The sequence below is a fragment of the Capricornis sumatraensis genome, chromosome 4 (genome assembly GCF_032405125.1).
Source record: "Capricornis sumatraensis isolate serow.1 chromosome 4, serow.2, whole genome shotgun sequence".
Classification (NCBI taxonomy): Eukaryota; Metazoa; Chordata; class Mammalia; order Artiodactyla; family Bovidae; genus Capricornis; species Capricornis sumatraensis.
Window position 1 is genome coordinate 31,278,928 of NC_091072.1, and position 25,796 is coordinate 31,304,723.

The window sequence follows — 25,796 nt, forward strand, 5'->3', positions numbered from 1 at the left end:
ATATATATATATATATAAAAGGTGACCAAATACCCCCTAAACATACAAAAATATTCTCACCATAGATAAATTCTAAATTTTAATTGTGTATTGACCTTAATGGAGTCTTTTTATTTAGGCTATTTTTTAAGTTGATTGACATTTTTGGAGTGTTTAGTAGATGTACAGATTTAAGTTACCACCATCAAAATGAGAATATAGAATATTCCATCACACCCAAAAACATCCTCATCTAGCCCTCTGTAGTCACATGCTCCTCCTCCCACTTTGCCCCCAAACCCTGGCAAACACTAATGTGTTCTTCATCGCTATAAATTGATCTTTTTAAGAAGGTTGAATAAATGGAAGTATAGAGCATTGAATCTTTTGAGACAGAAGTCTTTCGCTAAGTAAATGCCATGAGATTCATCCAAGCTGTTGCCACCACTCTCTCTGCTGAGCAGGGTTCAACTGGATTTAAGAGCCATAATCTGCTCACACCTTCACCCCTTGAAGGACATCTGGGTCATTTCCAGTTAGAGGGAATTATGACCAGAACTGCTGTAAACATTTGTGCACAGGTTTTTGTGTGAATGTAAGTTTTTACTTTTCTAGAAAAAATGCCAATGAGTGGGACTGTTGGGTTTTATGCTAAGTGTGTGACTTCATGAAAAACTAGCCAACTTTTTTCCAGAGGAGCTGTCCTATTCCACACTCCATCAGCAACGGATGAGAGTTCCGGTTACTTCACATCCCCATCAGCACTTGCTAATGTCACTACTTTTTTCATTTTAGCCATTTTAATAGGCATGCAGTGGTATCTCATTTTGGTTTCCAATTATCCATTGTTAGCTTATAAAAATACTGTTTTACACAGACTTAGAAAATGAACTTATGGCTGCCTGGAGAAAAGATGGGGGGAAGAGATAGTTAGGGAGTTTGGGGTGGACATGTACACACTGCTATACTTAAAATGGATAACCAACAAGGACCACTGACTGTACAGCACCAGGAACTCTGCTCAATGTTATGTGACAGCCTGGATGGGAGAGGAGTTTGGGGGAGAATGGATACATGTATATGTATGGTTGAGTCCCTTTACTGTGCAGCTGAAATGATCAAAACATTATTAATTGGCTATAGGCCAATACAAAATAATAAGTTTTTAAAAATACTGTTTTAATTTATGTACATATGCACATCATCACTCCCCAGTTCTTAAGTGTGGGCTGTACATGGTGACTTTCTTCTCAAGAGGACAGAATGGAAAGAGGGGAGGAAAAAGGAACTTTATAATATTAAAAAAAAAAAAACAACACCCTGACAAGACGCTGTCTCAGCTGAATTAAGGTCAACATCAACGGGGATAAGTGAAGTGAGTGAAAGTCGATGAGTCGTGTTCAACTCTTTGCGACCCCACCAACTACAGAGTCGATGAACTCCTCCAGGCCAGAATACTGGAGTGGGTAGCCTTTCCCTTCTCCAGGGGATCTTCCCAACCCAGGGGTCGAACCCAGGTCTCCCGCATTACAGGCGGATTCTTGCATTACAGAAACACCTGTAGTAATTGTGGGAGACGACAGGTTAGGGGCAAGGATACACTGAGTCAGCTGAAAACGTGATTTAAATTCAAGACACCTTGTCTTCAGTTTCATTTGTATTCTCCATGTTCCTAGGAAAAGTGCTCTCTCGCTCAGTCGTGTCCCACTCTTTGCGACCCCATGAACTGTAGCCCACCAGGCACCTCTGTCCATGGGGATTCTCCAGGCAAGAATACTGGAGTGGGTTGCTGTTTCCTTCTCCAGGGGATCTTCCCAACCCAGCGGCTGAACCTGAGTCTCTTGAGTCACTTGCATTGGCAGTCGGATTCTTTACCACTGAGCCACCTGGGAAACCCATATTCAGTACTGTAGTATAAAGATTATGAAAGGCGTATTTTCCCTACAGCAATATCTGGGAACCTTCCCAGAATATGTGACAATTCAGTAAGGGCTTTCAAAAGGAAAAAAAAAAAAAAGCTAACTTGTCACCATACCTTTTAAAATATAACATTTTGGCTCAGAATCAGATGCCATACAATGATTACATGTAAGAATGTTAATATAGGAAGAAACTCCATTTCTTGGCAACATTTAGAAATTCAAATACTTTTGTTAAAGGTATTCCAAAACCAAAACCTGTCTTTCCACCACCCCTGCTTCTCCAGGCTTCTCTTGATACAGGATGCTAACATACTTCATTTGGAGCCTACAGAAAGGAGAAAAGTCTTGACTTTAACCATAAAAAGGCAAATGTAACAAAAACATTTGCCCATGTTGGCTGCCACAGGAATTGGAAAACTTTCTACCAAAAGTCAGACTGAGAAACGATAAGCCAGCTTCCACTAAGAAGTAGAAACCACTTTCCTTCTGCTCTTTTTTTTTTTTTCCAACTTAAATCTCAACCTGGTTTTAGCAAATCCCAAGGAAAAACTAGGATTTCCAATCTTGATTAATCTAGATTAGCCTCTGTGTCAAGGACACAATCCTTACGACTCCCCAGACAACCTCCGATTACACTGTTCTTTCACTGCATCTTCGGTTGCACATCGTGTGTGTTTCCAGAAAACTGTATGTGTTTAAGGATATCTACTTCCTGGGATTATTTCTGTAGTTCGTTACTAGAGAAGTTTCCCTGAAAACAGCCAAAGCTATCTTGAGAAAGAAGAACAAAACTGGAGCTATTATGCTCCCTGACTTTGAACTGTACTACACAGTTACCGTAATCAAAATAGTATGGTACTGGCATAAAAACAGACACACAGATCAATGGAACAGAATAGAACACCCAGAAGTAAACTCACACACATATGGTCAATTATTATGAAAACTTATGGCAAAATTATTATGATGAAGGAAGCAAGAACATAACAACAGGGGGGAAACACTCTCCAATAAGGGGTTTTGGGAAAACTGGACCGCGACATGTAAAAGGATGAAACTAGACCATTTTCTCACATCCTTTACAAAAATAAATGCAAAATGGATTGAAGACTCTGATCTGATGGATTTTCCTGTTGAAGAATGCCATAGAACTGGATTCCCACCATAAGCAACCACTTGAATTTGGCTTCCTTCCTTAGTCCATGCGTTTTCAGTGGGTGAGTGAGAGTGATACTGTCTCCAAAGAAGTGAAAACTGATTCTTGGCAGGTGTAAACATCTTAGATATTGCAATGGTCTGAGTCTGCCAAAGGGCTATAGCACATAAACAGAGAGATGATAACTCTCTGGCATCAGGAAGGGAACAGGCAGGTGGGGGAAGTACGTAAAAGGGCTGCAGGGTGTAATAATTTTTTAAAGGCTGAATCATCGATTTCACATAATGCATCTGAGATTCATCTACAATAGTTTGTTACTTTTAACAGTTGATGGTATTTTAGTATTTAAAAAAATGCCAGTTTGTTTATCATTCAGATGAATCTGAATGGACAAACGAGGAGACCTGGGCTTGGGTCCAGCTGAGACACCTACTAGATGGGTCACTTCTGGCAGATCATCTAACCTTTCTAAACCTCATTTATGAAACAGAAAAACAGAAACAGTCGTAGGTGCCTCTTCCGTTGTAAAGGACTAAAGGAAGGACCGGACACTCAGGCATGAAATCAGAGCTCCCTGGAAACCAAGGAAAACCACAGCACCCACAGCAACACATGAGCAGACCCGAAGCTGGGATCCCTGATCATATAAGGGGCTGCTCCCTTGTGGAAGAAGAGACATCTTCTATTTAGCATGAAAGCCAAGACTTGTGGAGACAGAAATAAAAAAAGAGGCATGCAGGAACCGAGAAGAAATGAACAAGACAACAGCAGTAGAGGCCGTTAGTGCCCTAACGCACAGCGACTGGAGCCTGCAGCTGGGACAGGAGATCAACTCGCTGCAGAGCCAGGCCTGTCGGAAAGGCCATCGCAGCCACGGTTCTAACCTTCGCTAGGCACGGGGCCAGCAACACACACACGGCCGTGCCAAACGTAATGAGAAAAAACGACATCTGCCGAGTACTTAGGAAGCGTAAGCACACAGACACTTGAGAGACTGGCACAATTTCATTCACCTAATCTGCACATTACCAAGATTTAGAAAGGGCAGTTAAAACTCTTGGCATCAGCAGTGATGGGGAGCACACCCCCTTGTAAGGTAATCTACTTCATTCTTCAACAACCGAGTATCAGATTGGGGCTCATTATAGGGAAGAACATGCGGGTCTTCTTGCAGTTGTGCCCACTGGCCCTATCACTCGAACAGGCAAAGTCCAAACTTTTTTTCCTATAACAGACCTTCAAATATTTCAGATCATTGTCATTAGGTGATCATGTTCTCATTCGCCCAGGACAGTCCTAGTTGTATGCACATCAGCCCAGCATAAGTACTAATAGCACCTTCTTTCACTCTCAAAGAGTTCTGGTTTAGACAATAAATTATAGGATCACTCAGTACTGAGATACCTTCGCGATGCCCTCCTCTTCAGACTAAACATTCGCCTTCTCACCACCCACTCCACCTGTAACTTTGTCTCTGGGCTCTTCACTCTCTCTAAGCCCTGAGCTCTGAACAAGCTCCAGGTGACTAATATCCCTAAACCAAACCCAATAGTCTAGGTATAACATCACAGGAAAAATCAGAATTTATTCTTCTGACCATGTAAGAGCACCTTTGCATTTTCAGAAATCAGGTTACATTATTTATGTCGAGCCCAAATTATCAATGAAAACTTTCTCACCCTTTCCCCTCGTGTTTCCACTAGGCGGTCCTATATTCATGCAACAGATTTTTAGATCCTGGTGCAAGGCCTTTAATGCTGCATTGGATTTCATTTAGTTCATTACTGTATCCAAGTCTAGGCGACATTAAGGTCCTGATTCTCTCATGAACCTGATCTTTTGCTGCCTTGTCCTGTCTGCAAGTCTGATAAACTTGCACTTTTCTCTATAATATTAATTAAAATAGAGAAAAAAAAAAAAGACTGAACTTGGAACTATTATCAGAATCCTAGAATAAGCCCAAAGAAATTGCCTCTCCAGATTCCACTGACCCCTCATGGACACATTTAGGGATGCTCACTCAATTACCAGCATGTCTAACTAAAAAGGTTAACATGTCCGCATCTTACAATGTTCTTGGTAAGAATGGTACACAATATCTTGTGTAGATGTTCCATGTCTACTGCAGGAGACTACTTTGGGACACTTAATTTTGCAGGTAACATCTGGATGTCAATGTGGAAATATCCTGAAAACAGATCACAAGGACAGAAGTACATTCACTCACTGGTATTCCCCAAGTCATTCAGTACATACAGGTTCTCACGTGTGTTGAGCACCATGACTGCCTTGGTGGTGCAATGGTAACAAGGTACCTGGCCCTACCTACATATGACTGTGAAAAAAAAAAACCACTCATTTTTAAAGAGTTAGAGGAAGGCCCAATAAGAAAACAAAGTAGGGAGTCAAAGGTTACGGTGGAGAGCAAAGAGAATGTCTTACAGAAAGGGCCGAGAAAGAGGCTGGATGATGGCAGAATCAAAGAGGACCCTGCATCAACATATATGCACAAACATGTGAAGAACGGATGTGAGAAGCTGCTGGACAGCACAGGGAGCCAGGTCTGGGGCTCTGTGACGACCAAGAGAGGCGAGACGGGGGAGGGGAGTGGGCTCAATCAGAGGGGATAGATGTATAATTATGGTTGATTTGCGCTGTTGTATGGCAGAAACACAACACTGTAAAAATTAAAAAGCAAAAAAAAATTTTTAGAAAAGGACCCTGAGCCCAGACGGTGAAAACTAGTGACACAGACATCCCTGGAATGCAGACAAAGGACAAAGGACAGGTGGTGGTGGGTTTGGCTTTGCGCATGTTAAATAATGATGGGAAAGTGATGTGAAGATTAAATGTATAAAAGAATCCTTAAAAAAAATAGACTGGAAGAAAAATAATGAATATTTGCATAATCTTCACATAGAAATAGGCTTTCTAGGGATTTTCTAAAACACCTAAGGGCTTCCCAGGTGGCGCCAGTGGTAAAGGACCTGCCTTCCAGTGCGACTCAGGTTTGATCCCTGGGTTGGGAAGATCCCCTGGAGAAGGAAATGGCAACCCACTCCAGTATTCTGGGCTGGGGAACCCCATGGACAGAGGAGCCTGGAGGGATACAGTCCAAGGGGTCGCAAAGAGTCGGACACGACTGAGCGTCTGAGCACACAACACACAAAGCACAAAAGCAAAAAACACAAAAATTCAAAACAGTAAACATCATAAAAGTCTATAAAATCTAAATGGAAAATACACGTGCATCACATTACAGCTTTCACTTCATACTCAGGGCCACGTGTCTGAGAGTCCCAGGTGTGAGGAGGGCCCCAAGCACCAGGAAGAGGACAAAGTCAGAATCGGCGAGGGGCGTGTCACGTGGGCGGAGGAGGCAGAGGAGGAGGAGGGTGGGCGAGGGACCCCGCCGAGGCCGGGACCACATCTCTGTGCGTCCAGCCGGCGTGGCTGCTGGCGGTCTGTCCGAGGGCAGGACCCCCACGGAGGTTGGCAGTGGCTTCCTAGTCTGGGTCCTGAGAACCGTCCCCTCCCCGCAGTGTAGACAGGCCATCGGTGGAAGCCCACGGAACTCCAGCCGGCTCTGCGGTCCAGCCCGCGGCCCCACCAGCCTCCCTGACCTGCAGCGGCAGCCTCTCCTCTTCTTCCAACAGGGGTGAAAGCAGCTGATTCTGTACTAAGCCCTTTATCCCTTAGAATACAGACAGGAGCCTGTTTTCCTGAACGAACCCTGATTGACACCCCACTGGATTTATTAAGAGGATCACTGTTTACTTTTGAAAGGTCAGATTATAGTAAAGCAATGAACAGGAAAATGAGATCAGAGGGTATTAAAAAAAAAAAAAAACAGCCAGCCATCATTCATATCATTTATAGAGCATATGCTCAACAAGTATTTGTTGAACGTTGAGTGTGGAAGGACTATTTCAAGAAGATAGGCAATAAAAAAAAGAGACATATTAAGGTACTTCAAAGGCTCATGGGTCACTTTCTGTTGTAAACCCTAAGACAACAGAGAATACAGTAACAGTGATACCAATAATAATAAGAAGCTATTTATTGAATGATGTTTGTGTAATATGTCCTGCATGAAAATCATCTCATTTAATCCTCCCAACAGTTCTAAGAGGTTGGCATTAACATGATATCACCATTTTTCACGTTAAACAATGAGGCTCTGAGAAGCTGGGTCAAATACGTCTGTTTTTGTTTCAGTTCTTACTCACAAACTGAATTTCTCTCAACCTCAGTTTTCTTCACCTAGGAAATGGTAATATAAAAGGATTAACTGATATAATTATGTTGGCACCAAAACAAACTTAAGCCTCTGTGTTGTCACTGTTTAGTTACTTAGTCATGTCTGACTCTTTTGTGACCTCACAGACTGTAGCCCACCAGGCTCCTCTGTTCACGGGATTCTCCAGGCAAGAATACTGGAGTGGGTTGCCGTTTCCTTCTTCAGGGAATCTTCCTGACCCAAGGATCGAACCCATGTCTCCTGCGTCGGTAAGTGGATTCTTTATCACTGAGCCACCCTGGGAAGCCCTTTAAGGCAGAGTTAATAGCACCATGCATGATACCGTGAAGCTACCAAGCAGACAGAACAGCCAGCATTTTGATCCATCAAGATCCCAAAGCCTACATTCCAGAATCGCAACACCACACAGAGGGGCAAGGGTGACGTTTCTGCTGCAGATGAAAGCTTTTGGTCTGCAGCTGGATCACACAACAAGAAGAACCATCATCCCACCTAACACAAGTGTGGCTGGGACTCCAGCGCTGCTTGGCTCCGTGGCTCAACAGTGTCACTGAAGACTTCGCCTCTGTCCATCACGACCCTGCCACCCTCCCAGCGGGCTTCATTCTGAGGCTGGCAGCAAGATGGGGACCATGGTTCCAGGCAGCACCCAGGCAGAACAACATCCAGCAGGATAAGAAAAATTGTCCCCTTCTCGAGCTGTTTCCCAGCCTCAAGCAGACTCCCCCTCAAGTCTCAAGGACCAGAACAGGCCACCTGTCGACTACTGAACCAGTCTTCACAGAAGGGCTAGAAGTTGGCATGCACTATAGATCTAAGGTAGAATGAAGAATTAAAAGATGTATTTCAGGAAACTGAAAACTTAAGGCATCTCTTCACAGACTCACAGGGCATGGCTTATAATGATGAAGAGGTAAAAGAATTCCGAGGTGGGGAGAGTGGAGCACCAGAAACAACACAGGCATTGGCAAAACCACTCTGGTTGGAGAAACGTGGTACCCTATGACAAAGGAAGTCCAGTGTGAAGTCGGTTGTGGGGGTTACACCGCCCCTGGTGTTAGTCAAGGAAGCACCCAGCAAAGCCACTAAGTGTACAGCAATAAAGACCTGAAATACTAAAAATATGTACACACTCAACCTCGCACCTAATTCAAAATCCAACATACTTTAGGGTGTAGTAACTCTATTGTAGTAACAACAGAGAATTTTGCTACAGCATTCTGCTTCCTTCTTACAATTCTTTTTCCATTCTCACGCATGAATAAAAATAAAGCAGTGTGTGCATACATAGGACATGGAAGACGTACCAGATCACAGTCATTTTTCATACTCACACAACCAGGTTTGATGTAAAGGCTAACCTGTCCATCCTTTGACCTGAAAATACGGTAATAATGTAAACCCTACAGAGTTCTAAGGAAACTGCTTCCATTTCATCTACAACACTTCTCTGCTATTCCTAAGAAATGCCAGGTCTATTCGCCTTGAAAATGACAAGAGTGGGTATGAAGAACATCACGTATCTCCCATGGAGTCATTTTCATTATCCCATGTATCTCCCAGGCACTGGATATTTAGAGGAGCCCCAGGATACCCACGGGGTTGGGAAAGGTATCAAGGTCACTGCATCTGATACCCTTCTCTGCCATAAGAGGATTCCAGGGGATCAGACGTAGGAAGAAGCTTCTAGGATCAGGTCTTCACTACTGCACAGGTCAGCCTGAAAGAGCAACAGTGCCGTCACTGCTTGAGAATCCAGAGCATAACTGATTCTCACCCAGCTCTGGCCTGCAGCAGACGAAAGCTCCCCGCACACCTGAATGGCCAAGACGGTGGCTTCTCACTTACTTCGAGGACTGTCGGGCTCACCTGGGCAGCACCTTGGTTCAGCACTGGCGACACTTTGTGCACTCTAGATGATTTCTTTGGCCACACACTGCATCAGAAAAAGGCAGTGTGTCTACCACATCTAAGCTTTTGTGGAGAGGTTTGAGCTATCATGGATTCGAAGTTCTGACATAAGGAGGAATTCAAAACTGAATACTGGTGATTAAGTACCAAATAACCATGAAATCATAACATTTCAGAAGCTCTGATACAACGACAGCAGGGTTCAGTGGTCTGGGGGGGAGAAAAAAGCCTTCCTCAACCCTTTTAGGGTCCTTTGGTAGGGTTGAAAATTAAATTGACAAAAGACCGATTAGCAGAACACACAAATTTATTTAATAAGCTTTACGGGACAGGGAAATCTTCATAAGGAAATAGAGATCTGAAGAAACAGTTAGGCCTGTGTCTTCTTATGCTAAGTCTGATGAAGAGGGGATGGTTGTGAAGAACGTGACAGGTTCAAGTTTGCCCCAAACCATCAGAGAAAAAGAACATTCACAGCTTTAGCTGCTAATATGACTAAATAAACAATGAAAATAAATTAAGCATCTCAAGAAGTTACAAAAAATGAAAAAGCAGAAGGAAGGAAGGAAGGAATAAAGATAAAAAGCCAAAATAACGGAATTGGAAAACATAGCTAATAACAATAAACTTGGGAGGGTTACTTTAAAAAGAAATATGCAAAACAGCTGAGCAATTAGAAAACCTAAAACCTGAAAAGAAAAAATGAAAAAGCACAAATTGAGTAATAAATGAGAACAGGGGAACGACCAGAGATACAGGAGGAAAGTAAAGTATGTTAAGGGATTACCTCGTCCAATCAACTGGAAAACACTGACGATTATCCAGGAAAATATAAATACCAAACTGGCCCCTGACGACAGGGAAAAATCTCATCAGTCGTACAGACACTAAAACTGTTAGCCAAGAACTAATCCCCCAGAAAAAGTACAAGACCAAGTAAGTCATGAACGTGAACACTACTAAACGGCAAGGAATGCGCAATTTCAGTGAAAGCTGAACTGTTCCATGGAAAACAGTGAAAGCTTCCAAATTCTTTTCAGGAAGTCAGCAGAACATTAGAACGAAAAATCTAATCAAGGGAGCATCAAAAGAGGGGAAGAAAAAAATTAGAAAATCAGATTTATGAATATTCATATAATATTCGCATGAATATTAAAGTACAAATCCTAATACTAGCCATACATTTTTTAAGTGACCAAGTGGGCTTTACACCAAAATTCAAAATTAGGATATCTAGTAATTTATTATGCATGCTCAGTCGCTTCAGTCGTGTCAGCCCTCCAGGTTCCTCTGTCCATGGGATTCTCCAGGCAAGAATTCTGGAGTGAGTTGCCATGCCCTCCTCCAGGTGAGCTTCTCAACCCAGGGACTGAACCTGCATCTCTTATGTCTCCTGCACTGGCAGGCAGGTTCTTTACCACTAGCGCCAACGTGGGAAGCCTGAGCACTTGTATCCATAAATGCTGCCGCTGCTGCTAAGTCACTTCAGTCATGTCCGACTCTGCGACCCCACAGACAGAGGCCCACCAGGCTCCCCTGTCCCTGGGATTCTCCAGGCAAGGACACTGGAGTGGACAGTGTTCTCCTTCTCCAATGCATCAAAGTGAAAAGTGAAAGTGAAGTCGCTCAGTCGTGTCCGACTCTTACCGACCCCATGGACTGCAGCCCACCAGGCTCCTTCATCCATGGGATTTTCCAGGCAAGAGTACTGGAGTGGGTTGCCATTGCTTACACACTCTAATTTTGGGGGGTTTAAAAAAATAATTTAACGTGAACGATATACTATATATGTACTTCTGAAACCTTCCTTGTTTCTCTAAACACTATCAAGATTTATCTGTGCTGATATATGTAGGAATATTCTAGTTCATTTGTTTCAACCACTGTATAGCATTCCATTATATGACAAAACCTCAGAAGTTGCTTAATGTCCCCTACTGATGGACATTTGGATTTCTGACAATTTTCTGTTTTTATAAATTCTGCTACAATGAACTTGCTTGTATATACTGGCTTACAGGAATGCAAATGTTTAAACTGACATACATTGCCAGTTGCTATCTTAGTAGTTTTATCAATTCACGTTTTTATCAGCAGTGGTGAAAGCTTCTATTTCTCTGCATCCGCTCCACACCTGATTGCTATCAGGCTTATTAATTTTAGTAAATCTGGTAAAAATGAGCTGGTATTTCACTGTAGTTTTCCTTTGCATTTCCCTTATTAATAGTGAAAGTGAGATTTTCGCCACATTCATTAACCATGCATCATGAGACCTGGGTTTGATCCCTGGGGTGGGAAGATTCCCTGGAGAAGGGAATGGCAACCCACTCCAGTGCTCTTGTCTGGAGAATTCCATACTGGTGGGCTACAGTCCATGGGGTTGCAGAATTGGACATGACTGAGCGACTAACACTTTCACTTGCATAATTATTTAACATGAATAAAGATGTTTCTCAATACAATTTATATATTACACAAACACACACCCCTCCAGGCAGCTGATCTCGTGACCTTGAAAATTCTAAAATAACTGGCTTTCCAACAAACAGGACTTTTCTTTTTCGTCTTCAAGACCAGTAAAGGAAAGTCAGCTTTCTTATCTTTTCTTCAATCCCCAAATTATTAACTTAGAAGGATTTAATCTTCAAGTGGTAAAATATCCTTTCTATATTTGCAAAGGTAAATTTTATCTCTATAACTAGAACAATGCTTCTGATACCTTGATGAAACCGGAGGTTTAGATGACTTGTTTCCACTGTGACTTTCTTTAAAAGTCATCAACAAACAAATGCAAGTTCCTTGAATGAACAGCTTTAGAACTATATAATTATTGCTATAGATAAATATAGGAATAAAGAATTTCTGGGTGAAATATTGACCTTGGAAAAAGAACTGACAATAGTGAAAGGAAATGTACTTTACATACGAGAGGCATGGTTTTCTATGATTTACACATAAAAAACATTCCTTGATGAGTTAAGAGAATATTCATCTCAAACACTATATGTTTATTTAAGTTCTCACTCTTAACTCAGAATATCTTTTAGAATTAATATCCAAACATTGTATCTCTGCTTTTAAAACTGGCATTTTAAAAAAATATAAAAATCCAATTTAAATTTTTTAAATTAAAATGAAACTGTTGTTTCAAAAAAGAAATCACTGTTTCCCAACACACAAGGTGCATAGATGGCTACACAGAGGTGCTGGGAGGTGGGTGTCTGACCCCTTCCTGAAGGTGGAGGGCTCCACAGGTTATTCTGAAATTTACAGAAGAAACTTATGTTATCTTCCTGCAAACTGTGTCAAGGCTAGAGCTTCAGGGTTTGCTTTCAAGAGTGAGCTGGGGAGGAGGCAAGGATGCGGGAGGAGGACAAAGGGCGTCTCTTCACTGAGTCCTGCATTCTCCGAGGAAGAATGAATCACATTATCGATATACATCCCTGAAACCCACTCCAGGATTCTTGCCCGGAGAATCCCCATGGACAGAGGAGCCTGGCGGGCTAAAAGCCCATGGGGTCACAAAGAGTCAGACGTGACTGAGCACACACCCATGCACGCATATGTCCCTGCAACAGTCAGTCCAGTTCCCAGCCCACATGCCTCTAACTGGGGAACTGGCCGCCACGGGCCGGCCCCATTCCTGGTACCCTTCTGCAGAGTGAATCCACAGAAATCCACCCAGTAGCCTCCACAGCGGGGCCAGCTCTAGATTTCCCCTCCGAGGGGACAACCTGGGCCTTCACTACTGCCGCTGATCTAGGTGAACACTGCTCGTTTCCACAGCACAGAGCAGTGTGATCAGTCACACGACAGACAGAATCAAACAGCAAGCCGTCACCGGGTCAGGAAAATTTAGGCTGAAGTAGGGTAGAGAGCAATGAGGCAAACATCAGGACAAATGAAGTCTTTAAGGAGGAGATAATGTGCAGTGTGCGGAGGAGGAGAGGCCAGGTCTTTTTTTTTTTTTTTAGAAGACAGAAAGTTGGGAAATTTCAGATAAATCATGGGTTTCCTACGCAAACCACTACACACGGCTTCTTTTTGGCCACAATAATAAACGCAGTCAGACTCAAGGCTTGGCTACACTCGACTGCAGCCCGTGGTCTTTCCTCATTTGAATAGTATTTTAGGAATGTTTTGTCAAAGTGTGGATGAGTATTCACTTCTATTGCATTCTTCCCTTCACTGGGATCATTACGGTCCTAGTAACGATTTACTTTATAGGCAGAACATTCACAACATTCAAGGACGACCTTTCTTTTCTTATTCTGTTAAAATTCATATATTTATTTGCCCACAATTCCTTCAAAAGGGAAGATTAACTTTAACAACTGTTGCTCATAGCAACACAGGAACAAAAGATTTTTCACATGCCTAATCTAAGCATTTAATTGAAATTCACAAACTTAGATCTCAAACCAAGTCAGAAGTGGAAATGTAAGAATACTAGCTTCCCATATAGCAGCAGATACAGAGTATATGCTTCAGCTCTCACAAAGAAAAAAAAAAAAGCGTAGCTTGTGATAGGGATAAGGAATGCGCAAGTTTAATGATTCCTTTACAAACCACGGTTTTAGTGAAACGTTCATATTTTTCCAGGTAAGTTTCACAGCTTCATCTATTTGTTTCTGCCACTTCCTACTGGGTTGTATTTCAGCGTTTAGCTCTGTGCAAGGTCTTCATAAATATTTATTGAATAAAGGAAAGCTTTAACAGGAACCATTAGCGACCCAATTTTAGGAAGCTGAGACTTAATAGGTGAAGTGTGGCTCTTAGTTTCTGCCACTTCCCCTTAACCGAGGCCAGAGCCTGAATCCAAATCTAAGCAGAGTAAAGCAAACGCTAACAGGGCAATATACAAAAAAAAAAAAAAAAAAAGAAACAATTGCCCCCGGCCAAGACTTAGGCTCAAAGGTTAAAAAAGAATTCCCGTCAAGGTCTGTAACTTACACACTTGTGGAACCAAGGCAGTCTCACAACAGACTGCTCTTCAGGGTTTCAATCAATGCGAGAGAAAGAGTTCTGTCAAAGAATCTGGGAGAGCTGGAGCTCAGCGTTATGGCTTTGAAAATTCTCCATCCTTTTAATAATCAGTTCACCTGTCCTCAAATTGGGGCGGGGACATGGAGGGGCGGTGCAGGTGCTGTGGATGGCTCTACAGATGCCTGGATTGGGAGCAGGCTATGGTACAAGGTCAGAGCGGTTTTAGAAACAGAAAGATGTAGGATACAGCCAATCAGATCTCAGCCTCTGAAAGAACTCAAAGCCCTGGAATGAGGCAGGAGTGACAGAATCAGATCTGGCTTCAACTGAGCACCAAATATGCACAAGACATTGGGCTGGGTGTCCTGTGAAGGGGCATTAAATAAAGAGGAGTGCGCATGGTTGATCCAAATGGAGCCTACCCACTTGTTTGGAAAAATCAAAAGTAAATTCTGAAAAAGGTAACAGTTCAATTACAAAAATTAATGAAGTATATGTTTAGTTTTGATACTGATGCTGAAAACAAGCACCATGAGAAACAGGAGCTGGAAGATCTCGTGGGGCTGAGAGGTCCAGGGAAGCTTCCAGTGTTGAAACTGAATCTTGAAAGGTGGCCGTGGCCTCCAACCCCAAACCGAGGCCGAGGGCCCTTGTGAGTAGCACCTGGAGGATCCGCATGGCGAAAGGCACAGCTTTGAAGTGAGATGGACGTGGGCGAGTCCCACCACCACTGCTCAACAGCTCTGTGCCCTAGACAAGATGCTTCACCTATTAAGCCTCAGCTTCCTAAAATCAGGAGGCTAATGGTTCCTGTCAAAGGTGCATTTATTACATAAATATTTATTAAGACCTTGCACAGAGCTGAACATTGAAATACAACCCAGTAAACAAGACAGAGGCAGGACCTGCCCTCCTGGAGCCTGAAATGACATGCATGGTACTTAGATCATTATCATCACCGTCTTCATCATCTTTAGCACAGTGGTGGAAAGTAAAAGATATGTTCCCATGAGAATGAATATAACATCTCAGCTGGAACAAGGATTCACTCCCCTGCTCCAAATACTTCATGCTTCAGGGCTCAGTCCTGGGACCTCTTCTTTTCCTGCATTCCCAAGAGTCTCACTCCATCCCACAATTTTGAAACACTAGCTATGTATCCCTGAGTTTAGCGCCTCCAGCTCTGGAGCTGTCTCCCGAACTCCAGACTCTACATCCAGCTGCCTATTCAATGTCTCCATGTACATGTCTTAACAACCATCTCAGACCGATAAATCTGCAACAGAACTCTGGAGCACTGATGCAGTGGATGCCAACCAACCGTATTCCTTCCTCGGTCCTTACTGTTAGTTGCTCAGTTGCGCGACCCAAAGGACTGTAGCCCACCAGGCTCCTCTGTCCCCGGGATTCTCCAGGCGAGAATACTGGAATGGGTAGCCATTCCCTTCTCCAGGGGATCTTTCCGACCCAGGGACTGAACCCGGGACTCCTGCGTTGCAGGCAGATTCTTTACCGTCTGAGCCGCCAGGGAAGCCCTCCACGGTCTTTCCCCACCAGTACATGTAAGTTCTTTCACTTTCACCTGAAAAAACAATCTCCAATCCATTGCCAAAGCCATCATTACAGTTCAAGATCTGATTGTTTCTCACCTAGATTACACGACTGCAATAGCTGCTGTGATTCCTTCTCCATAGAGTAATGATCTCTTTTAAAAAAATGGGCATAGACACACACACACACACACACACACACACACACACACACACACAAGCCCCATCACTGCTCCATTCAACCAAAAACTCTCCAACGGCCCCCAGATGCCCTTAAAATGTTGATGGTGTACAAGGCATCCCTGATCAGACACCCTTTTTACCTCTCTGCCTCCTCTCTTGAGTCCCTTCTTTCCCCATCTCTGCACTGCAGCCACATGGGCTCTTTCAGTTCCCTGAATCCAGCAACCTCCCTAGCACTTTAGGACAGTGCAGTCCGACAGCGCTTTCTGCACTGGCAGAAAGGCTCTCTATCTGTACACTTGGCTACTGGGCACTCAGCATGCGGCTAGTGAGATTAAGTGTTTAGTGAAGAACTAAATATTTAACTTTATTTAATTCTGATTGATTTAAATAGCCACACATTCCTAGCAGCTCCTGTACTAGGCAGGAGGGCTAGGAATCTAACCTGTTCCTCTGCTTCGGACTCTTCTTCCTCCGGATTTTCACATGGATGGCGCGTTCTTATCCTCAGGCCATAATTTCACAGGAAAAAAAAAAAAAGCCTGGCATTTCAATTCATTTCTATTTAAAACCACAACACAAAGGAAAACTGTAAAGTTTTGCACTAAATGAACCGGTGTGCTCTTCAAACCTTTGAGAGTAAACATTATCTACCATGCTTTACATTTGATTAACAGGGCCGCTCAAGGAAACCACCCTCGCATACAATGGAGTGGTATCAGTCAAGTAATTTCTGGTCTCTCATTAAGTCAGAATTTTCATCAGGAGTTTGTAGCACAAATCTCTCTATCAACCTTGCCTACAATGCAAACTGTCGGTACTCACGTTGGAGCCTGTGAGAAAACACAGTACAAATGGACGCTAGCAAAGGCTCTCTGCCTGCCCACTCCTGACACACTCATTTCCCCAAAAAAACAGGGACATTCACTTGGCTGAAAGTCACTATTAAGTCAAAATAATGTCTGAAAGTGTCAAAGTATTAAGTCGGTTGGTTGTGTCTGACTCTGCGACTCCATAGACTGTAGCCCGCCAGGCTCCTCTGTCCATGGGCAAGAATCCTGGAGTGGGCTGCCATGCCCTCCTCCAGGGGATCTTCCTGACCCAGGGATCAAACCTAGGTCTTCTGCTTTGCAGGCAGATTCTTTACTGTCTGACCCACCAGGGAAGCCCTCAAAATAATGTCTACATTTCTTTAAAAGTAAATCTCCTACTCTGCTCCCCCCAGCCCCTTCACCCCCAGTGAGACCGAAGCTGGTTAAGTGAACATCTCTGCTCAGATTCTCCACTGGGACCTCCCGGTGGGCCTTGATTCCAGTGCTACTCACTGCTGTCTTCTCAGAACTGTGATTTCTTTACTGACATCAGGATTAATAGTGTCAGAAAAATTATTTGCAGAGGAAAATGATTTTAGTCCTTCACAGCATCTTTGCAACACCTGCACTTGTGAAAGCTTTGTGAAGAGAATACACACAAGTATTTTCTATTTGATCATCATCACCAACTCTGTGCTTTACAAACACTATCAAGATGTCCCTGGGAAAAGTCAGCCCTTCCAATGATCAACACAAATCACTGTAATGTTTATACTTCCAAGAGTAAACTGGACACAAACAACTGGGGTACTTCCAAGAGTCTGTGGAGTTTTCTTCTGCCTGTTTCTCTCCTGTCCCAGTGTACAATTCCAGCTAAGACAGGCAAGAACAGGTCTGGAAAACTTTCAGGAGTGTGTTGTATGTCATTAGAAGAAAAGCAGTAAGAGAAACAAGGCATTTCCTCCGATTCAGCATCCATGTCTGATTTATTTTTATACAACAGTGCCTAGAGTCCAAATTATTTGTGAAATTGATGGTCAATGACCACTGATAAACATTCCACCCTATCATAAAAGACTAATATTTCTTTTAAGTATTTGTATAAAATATTTCGGGCTTTCCTAATAGCTCAGCGGTGATAAAGAATTTGCTCGCCAAATGCAGGAGACATGGGTTCCATGTCTGGATTGAGAAGATCCCCTGGAGAAGGAAACGGCAACCCACTCCAGTATTCTTGCCTGGGAATCCCATGGAGAGAGGAGCCTGGCGGGCTGCAGTCCATGGGCTCACAAAGAGTTGGACACGACTGGAACAACTGAGCATGCACACACGCATAAAATATTTTTAAGGCTTTCTCATTTCACTTGACATCAGAGGTTGGCAAACTTCTTCTGAAAAGGGCCAGAGAATAAATATTTAAGGCTTTGTGGGCCACGTACAATCTCGGACACATATTCTTCTTTGTTTTTGTTTCTTACATCCCTTTAATGATGTAAGACCCATTCTCAGCTAGAGGGCTCCACAAAAAGAAGGCTGTGGTCTGGGATTTGGCCCTTGGGCCATAGTTGGCCCACCCTGCTTTTCAAGTATACTAAAAAACCATAATTATATAGTATGGTCACATTTGACGAAAGAAAAACACTTCCAACTGTTTTGCGTGTTTTTCTGTAATTTTTAAAAAAGTAAACTAAAATTTTTTAGAACAGTTTTAGATTTACAGAAAGCAAACAGTTGGTACAGAGTTTCCATACATCCCACTCTCAGTTTCCCCCACGGTTAAGCTTTTCAAATCCATGAACCAATACTGATACACTGTTATTACCTAAGATGCAGGTTCCCTTAGCTTTAATGTGGTGTCCTTTTTCTGCCCCAGGACCCCATCATGACACCCTACTGCATATTCATCTGGCCTTCCTAGGCTGGGACAGCTTCTCAGACACGCCTTGTTTCAATGACCATGTCAGTTTTAAGGAATACTAGTCAGATAGTTTATGAAATGCCCCCTATGGAGATTTGGTTGGTGTTTTCCTCATGATTAGACTGGTTTTCTGGGAGAAAGACCACCGAGAAAAAGTGACCATCACATCGTATCAGTGGTACTTCAACACGACTTATCACTGTGACATTTACCTCAATCGCCTGGCTGAAGCTTTGGCGTCACACTTCCTCTAACTGCCTTTTTTTTTTTTTTTAAACGATTTTAATTCTTACCATATATTACCAGTTTAAAGCTTTTAAACATCAAATCATCGAATAAGCTGGCTGTTTACATACACACAGATTATGATTCATTATCTATGCAATTCACATCTATGTCTCTTAGAATATCTTATCCAAGATGAAGACAAAAAATTAATATGTACCTTATCAGTATCTTCTACTTTTAATTCACCCTAACTCTTCTTCCTCTGCCTGTTGGGAGACACAAAAAGGTGGGTACAGTAGCAAAGGCTAAAAGGCTAGGATACAAGGAGAAAACTTGGGTCATATCCAGACTATCAAAACACGGAGGGAAATGCAAATCAAAAACCTCAGTAAGGAAATTCCCTCAATGGTCCAGTGGTTAAGATTCCATGCTTGCAAGGCAGGGGGCATGGGTTTCATCCCTGGTTGGGGGAACTAAGATCCCATATGTGGCGAGGTGTGGCCAAAAAAAAAAAAAAAACAATTATAGTAAGATACTAACTCTACTAGCTCATGTCCACTAGAAATGTTAAAAAAAAAAACAAGCATTGGTGAGGATGTGGAGAAACTGGAACACTCATACACTGCTGGAAGAAGTGAAAATGATGCAGCCGCTGTGGAAAAAGAGTCTGGCAGTTCCTCATGAAGTCAAACATACAATTAACACATAACCCGGCAGTTCCACGTCTAGGTATTTTATCCAAGAGAATTAAAGACATATAGTCATATAAAAATCATGCAAAAATGCTCATGGCAGTGTTTATTCATAGTAGCCAGAAAGCAGAAACAATACAAATGCTCAACAGCTGATGCATGGGTAAACAAAGTGTGGTATATCCACACAATGGAATATTATTCAAAGTCACAAAGAGGAATGAAACGCTGGTATAGGCTACAACATGAATGAATCTTGAAAACCTTATGCTAAACGTGAGAAGCCAGACACATAAGGAAATATACTGCATTTCTCCATTTAGAATGCCCAGTTAGGCAAAAACATAGAGACAGAAAGGAGATTAGGGGTTTCCAAAGGCATCAGGGGTGGAGGAAGAATGGGGACTGAACTCTTAATGGGTACCAGGTTTCTCTTTGAGGTGATAAAAACGTTCAGGAATCACATAATGATCACAGTTGCACAACACTATGAACACACTAAAAAAAAAAAAAAAGAAAAAACCTCTGAACTGTGCACTTTAAAATGGCTAATTTTATGTGATGTTTTTATCGCAGTAAAAAATAAATAGCTGGGGAAAAAAACCCATTAAAGACACTGAAAACATTCTGAAGCTATATATTTTGGGAATCATTTTTACCTACAACTTACATACATAGTCAGTTCAGTTCAGTTGCTCAGTTGTGTCCGACTCTTTGCAACCCCATGGATACCAGGCCTCCCTGTCCATCACCAACTCCCGGAGTTTACCCAAACTCATGTCCATTGAGTCGGTGATGCCATCTAACCATCTCATCCTCTGTTGTCCCTTTCTCCTCCTGCCCTCAGTCTTTCCCAACATCAGGGTCTTTTCCAATGAGTCAGCTCTTCGCATCAGGTGGCCAAAATATTGGAGTTTCAGATTCAACATCAGTCCTTCCAATGAACACCTAGGACTGATTTCCTTCAGAATGGACTGGTTGTATCTCCTTTCAGTCCAAGGGACTCTCAAGAGTCTTCTCCAACACCACAGTTCAAAAGTATCAATTTTTCTGCGCTCTGCCTTTTCTATAGTCCAACTCTCACAACCATACATGACTATTGGGAAAACCATAGCCTTGACTAGACAGACCTTTGTTGACAAAGAAATGTCTCTGCTTTTTAATATGCTGTCTAGGTTGGTCATAACTTTCTTTCCAAGGAGTAAGTGTCTTTTAATTTCATGGCTGTAATCACCATCTGCAGTGATTTTGGAGACCAAAAATATAAAGTCAGCCACTGTTTCTGTGCCTTTAAAAATCCCTTTCCTTTTCTTTATATTTCTGTGGTGATTTTTCCAATTAAAAGAGCTTTAGAAATGGATGAAGAAATCAGCCCAAAATTCAAATAGGAAATCAGTTCAGCCAGTTTCAGTCCAGTTCATGGGACTAGGGCGGTACACAGGACCAGGGCCACGTCTCTAGGGATCTACACTGCATCAGAGCTAGAGCTGTTCAAGTTCCACCTCGGCTCCACGAGGCTGGCTACACTCCTCTACAGTGGGGGCATGGTTTTCCTACAGATGTCCACGCAGAAAAACTACCCACGTGCCATCCATAGGGCAACATGTCCAAGCCCCAGAGGCAGGTGGAGCACGACCCACCAGAGCTCACCCACAGAAAAGTGAGATCTTGGCTTGCAGGCCACGTATCATAGGGTCTGATTATGTAGCTCACAACTTCAGTAATTTGTTGCTAAAAATCAATCGGTTGCCTATTCATAAATAATAGTCTTTCTTGGAAAAGGCAATTCTTGTCCTGAGAGTTCTAACAAAATTAAACTGCAATCTATGGACCAGTAAAATTCAGGGGAGAAATCTCAGTTGTGTACTCAGCAACCACAGCTCACTCCAGCAAGCGTCACAGCCAACTGTTGAAAACAAGAAGTATTTCTGCTGGGAACTTTTGGAGGACAGCATTAGGGCTTCCCAGAGAGATTAAAAAAAAAAGAAAAAAAAACCTTCTTCTAAGAACCTCTCCACACTCCAAATACCATAATCACTCAAATCACAGTAAGCACTTTGGCACTCAGAGTTGGACAAGGCCCGGAGAGGGACAATCCCCAGCCATCTATGACAAGGGCGACTGTGATCAAGACAGTTGGGGTTGATTTTGTGTTCTTTGCTCTCATAAGTAATTCACATATTTATGCTGTTAGTCAAAACGCAGAGGCTTAATGTTCTCATTATTTTTAATCTAACTGGAAAATCAATTGTCTCTGGTTGTTGGTGGTTATGGGTATAGTTTTTGAAAACCCAACAATAAGAAATTGGAAACGAGAGTAGCTCCACTTGCATTCTTTCATTAACTTGACAAACTTTCTTCATCGAGCTCCCCAGGTGGCTCAGTGGTAAAGAATCTGCCTGGCAACGCAGGCGATGCTGGTTCAAGCCTTGGGTTGGGAAGATTCCCTGGAGGAGGGCATGGCAACCCACTCCAGTGTTCTTGCCTGGGAAATCCCATGGACAGAGGAGCCTGGCGGGCTACAGTCCACGGGGTCGCAAATTAGTCTGACATGACTTAGCGACTACACAACAACAGAACAAATGTTCATTTAACACCTACCAGATACAAAGGACAAAGAGAGTAATATTAAAGAATTCACACTCCAGCAGTAAGTTGAGAAAAATTACTTGCTTTGACTTTGAAAGAAAGATAACATAGAATTTCCACAGAGCCTAACCAGGTGCTGGTTAGGCCGGGTGTGGCGAGCCAAAGGTAACTTAGACACTGGTGATACTCAGCTGACATCCTCTTCCTATACCCCGCTCCCAATCCCCAGGATTTTTCCCCACCAGTCAGAAAGCACAAGTTGCTCGACATCTGATGCAAGCCATAAGCCAGAGATTATGGCCCATCAACCCGTTTTAACGTAAAGTGGCTTTGCCTGCATGCGTGCTAAGTCGCTTTAGTCATGTCCGACTCTTTGTGACCCCATGGACCGTAGCCCGCCAGGCTCCTCTGTCCATGGGATTCTTCAGGCAAGAATGCTGGAGTGGGTTGCTGTGCCCTCCTCCAAGGGATCTTCCCGACCCAGGGATCGAATCTGAGTTCTTAGTCTCCTGCATTTGCAGGTGGTTCTTTACCAAGTCGCTTTATGTGGTGATAAATCTTTTAAGTTCAATGAGACAAAGTTACTGTAACATCCAATTCGAGGACAGAAAATGAACAGAATTCCCCTGGGAGTTTGTAAAACCACTCATCCTGGCCCTGATGCCTGTTTGCCTTAGCCATCTACTCCTCCAAGAGGCAAATAAATCCAACATTCCACCTTTTTCTCCTTCATTGAATAGGAGAAAACGTGGACTAGCTTTTTTTTTTTTTAAAGCACCAGGCCATTTGGCCATGATCTATGGCCCACCATAAACACCATTTGGTGTGGTCAAAGGGGGCCTATGTTGAGCAAAATAAGAAGTGACTCTCCAGTCGGGTTCTGTGGCTGCAAATTCCCACTCCACGTGTCACAGCAATGGTCCCTGTGACTCCATTTCCCCAACTGTAACTAGAAGATAAGAACGACACCCACCTCTCAGGACGACTGGCAGGATAAAATGAGATCGCAGTTAAAGAGCTTAGTGCGGAGGCTACCATACAATAAACACTGAGAAAATGTGTGTCAGAACACCTGTTCTTTCCAGGGCTTCCCTGAGCGACCAGTGGGTTCCTGAACTGGAATGACAACACTCCAACTACTCCTCTTTGGCTGGGCCCTCATCGTGGGCACCCAAGATACCCCTATGGGGCAGGTGGTATGACCTTCATTTCAGAGGTAAAAGGCAGCTTCAGAGGGGTTCAGATACTCATCTGAGCTTTTTTCCAGCTAATAAAGGTGGAGCAATGAGAGCTCTGATCATGCCACAGCAGAGTCTGCATTGTCATCGACCTCCAAAAGCTTAAAAGCATTTAAAACAATACTGCAATATGTTAAAATCACCATTGATTTAATAAAATTATGTTCCTGTGAAATCCCCCATTCTTCCTCCAAGATATCTGCATAATTACCTATGCAGTCAGAAATACCTTACAGATTCTGGTAGACCATAAAAAACACAAAATTATTTTTCTGAACATAAATATGGGTAAATAATCATAATGGCTTTAAAAGTTAAAAAGTACTGCAGACCCACAGTTTATCAAGTCACTTTTCTTCCAGGATTTCTCATTTGATCCTGTAAAAAGAAGGGGCACACTCCAATTGACCTGTATGACACCTCTGCCCATGTTTGGTAAGTGTGTAACAAAACTGCCCATAGCTTCCTTCAAATAACATCTCTGACCATCTTCTACACTAGTGAGCAAGACCATATAGACACTTCACTGCCCTAAAAGAAAATACAACCAAATTTAAACTGAGTATATCAGCTCTGACTCTGATCTTGCAGAATATCTTTAAAACTCTTATTATTGATATCCAGAAATATTTATAAGCAGTCAGATTTACAAATACTTAAAGGTACAACAGCTTCAAGAAAAAGTGGAATAATAACAAATCACCTTAGTCAAAACTGTTTGTCCCCATCAAATGAAGTGGTTACACATTTCCTGAAAACAGAGTTCATGATAATTGTTAATCCATTAACAATTTAAAATAAAAGACATGCTTAACTTGTTTAAGAAGTGGTGATAAAGATAAGCCAAGCCATATAATTTTACTTCACTTTCTATTTGCTTTACCCAGGCATTACCTAGTCTTGTAGTCCTTATTAGTAAACACGAGAGATGATATTAACAAATCATGTAAACTGAAGCAGAAGAGAACCTCAAATGCCTAAATATTTCAAGAATGCATTGAAGTTTCAATAACCTGAAACTCCAAGTATCAGAAAGCAGACAGAATGACCCTACGACTGTTAAAGTCAAGTATTTATACAGGTGCCTTAAAAGCCACTGTTGGGTGCACACCATCATCACTGACATTTACTATCTGTTAAGTAGTTTCAAAGTGCAATAACTGGCTTGGAGTGTGAAGTTTATGACAACAGCTAACACGCCTGGAGAGACTGTGAAGGTGCGATGCTTGTCATAACTTTCATCAAGCCAGTAACAGGCAACCAGGGTGGAGCAAGACGCGACCTCAGCACAGGTGTCTTTTCTCATTTCAAGAGGGAAACCTAAACTGATACCTTCATGGATAATTTAACAAGGATTGCTCCATAAATTTATAATGCCACTTGTGACTTTCTTATAACTGCATTAATAGCATTCTTTAATAGCATTCAAAAACAATATTCTTAGGATAAAAGTAACTGAGAACATAAAGTAAGAATAACACACAAAGGTGGAAAGAAAATTCAGAAATGATAACCATCCAAGATTTGGAATTTTCCCTAACGGTATATTATTTAAATTTATAAGTAGGAATATTTCCTTAATAGACAGTTTACAAATTTACTATTAGAAATCTTTCCTATGATTCTTCTAAAAATCTAACTGTGAGACATTTTCTTTTTCAGGGTGAAAAGAAAGATGGAAGAGAGAAACAATGTTTGTGAACATTCACCTAAACTTCAGCTCCTAAACTTCTTAGAATGTCATGTTTTTCCTCTTTGCTTCTGAGCAGGAATAAAAAGTGTGTTAAAAACTTACAGGAACACATGCGAAGCTCAAGTCCGCCAGTTCCTCAATAACCAAGGTTCAGTTCTACGGTTCATGTCACCACTTCTTATTTCAAAACAGAATCTGTCTTTTCAAAATCTGGGAGGCAGTTCAAGTATTCAGGTGAAGATAAACACCAGGCAGCAAACCCCCAAACAAGCGTCTCCAGAATCTGAGGGGCAAAGTCAATTGCACCCACCAGCCGGGTCCAGCGGGGAAGGGCGCCCGGACCCCCTCCACGCCCCGGGCCTCCGGCCTTCTTGCGGGCGCGCCCCGGGTCAAGAAGTGCACTCGAGGCTGGAAGCCAAGAACGGCCCTCAGAGATGCCACAGGTGGCCTAGCCAGTGGGTGACCCCCCCACCTGGCGCTCGGGCCTTGCTCCTCTGGGAGGCCCCGGGCCCCGCCCCGCCACCCAGGCCGAATGTGCCTTCCAGCCTCCATCTGGTCAACTCCGGGCGGAGGCGGGCTCCGAGCAGGGCTCAGGTGGCCCTTCTGGGTCCGTTAATCGGACACAGCGCTCGCCCAGGGCATCGATCCCACCCTCGCCTCCGCGCCCCGAGCGTCTCA

At 42.8% G+C, this 25,796-nt stretch overlaps 1 protein-coding gene across 1 annotated transcript in view; it reads right to left on the bottom strand.

The window, feature by feature from the left end:
- Positions 1-25,796, bottom strand: part of WWC2 (WW and C2 domain containing 2) — a 146,786-nt gene that overhangs the window by 120,560 nt on the left and 430 nt on the right. The window lies entirely within an intron of this gene.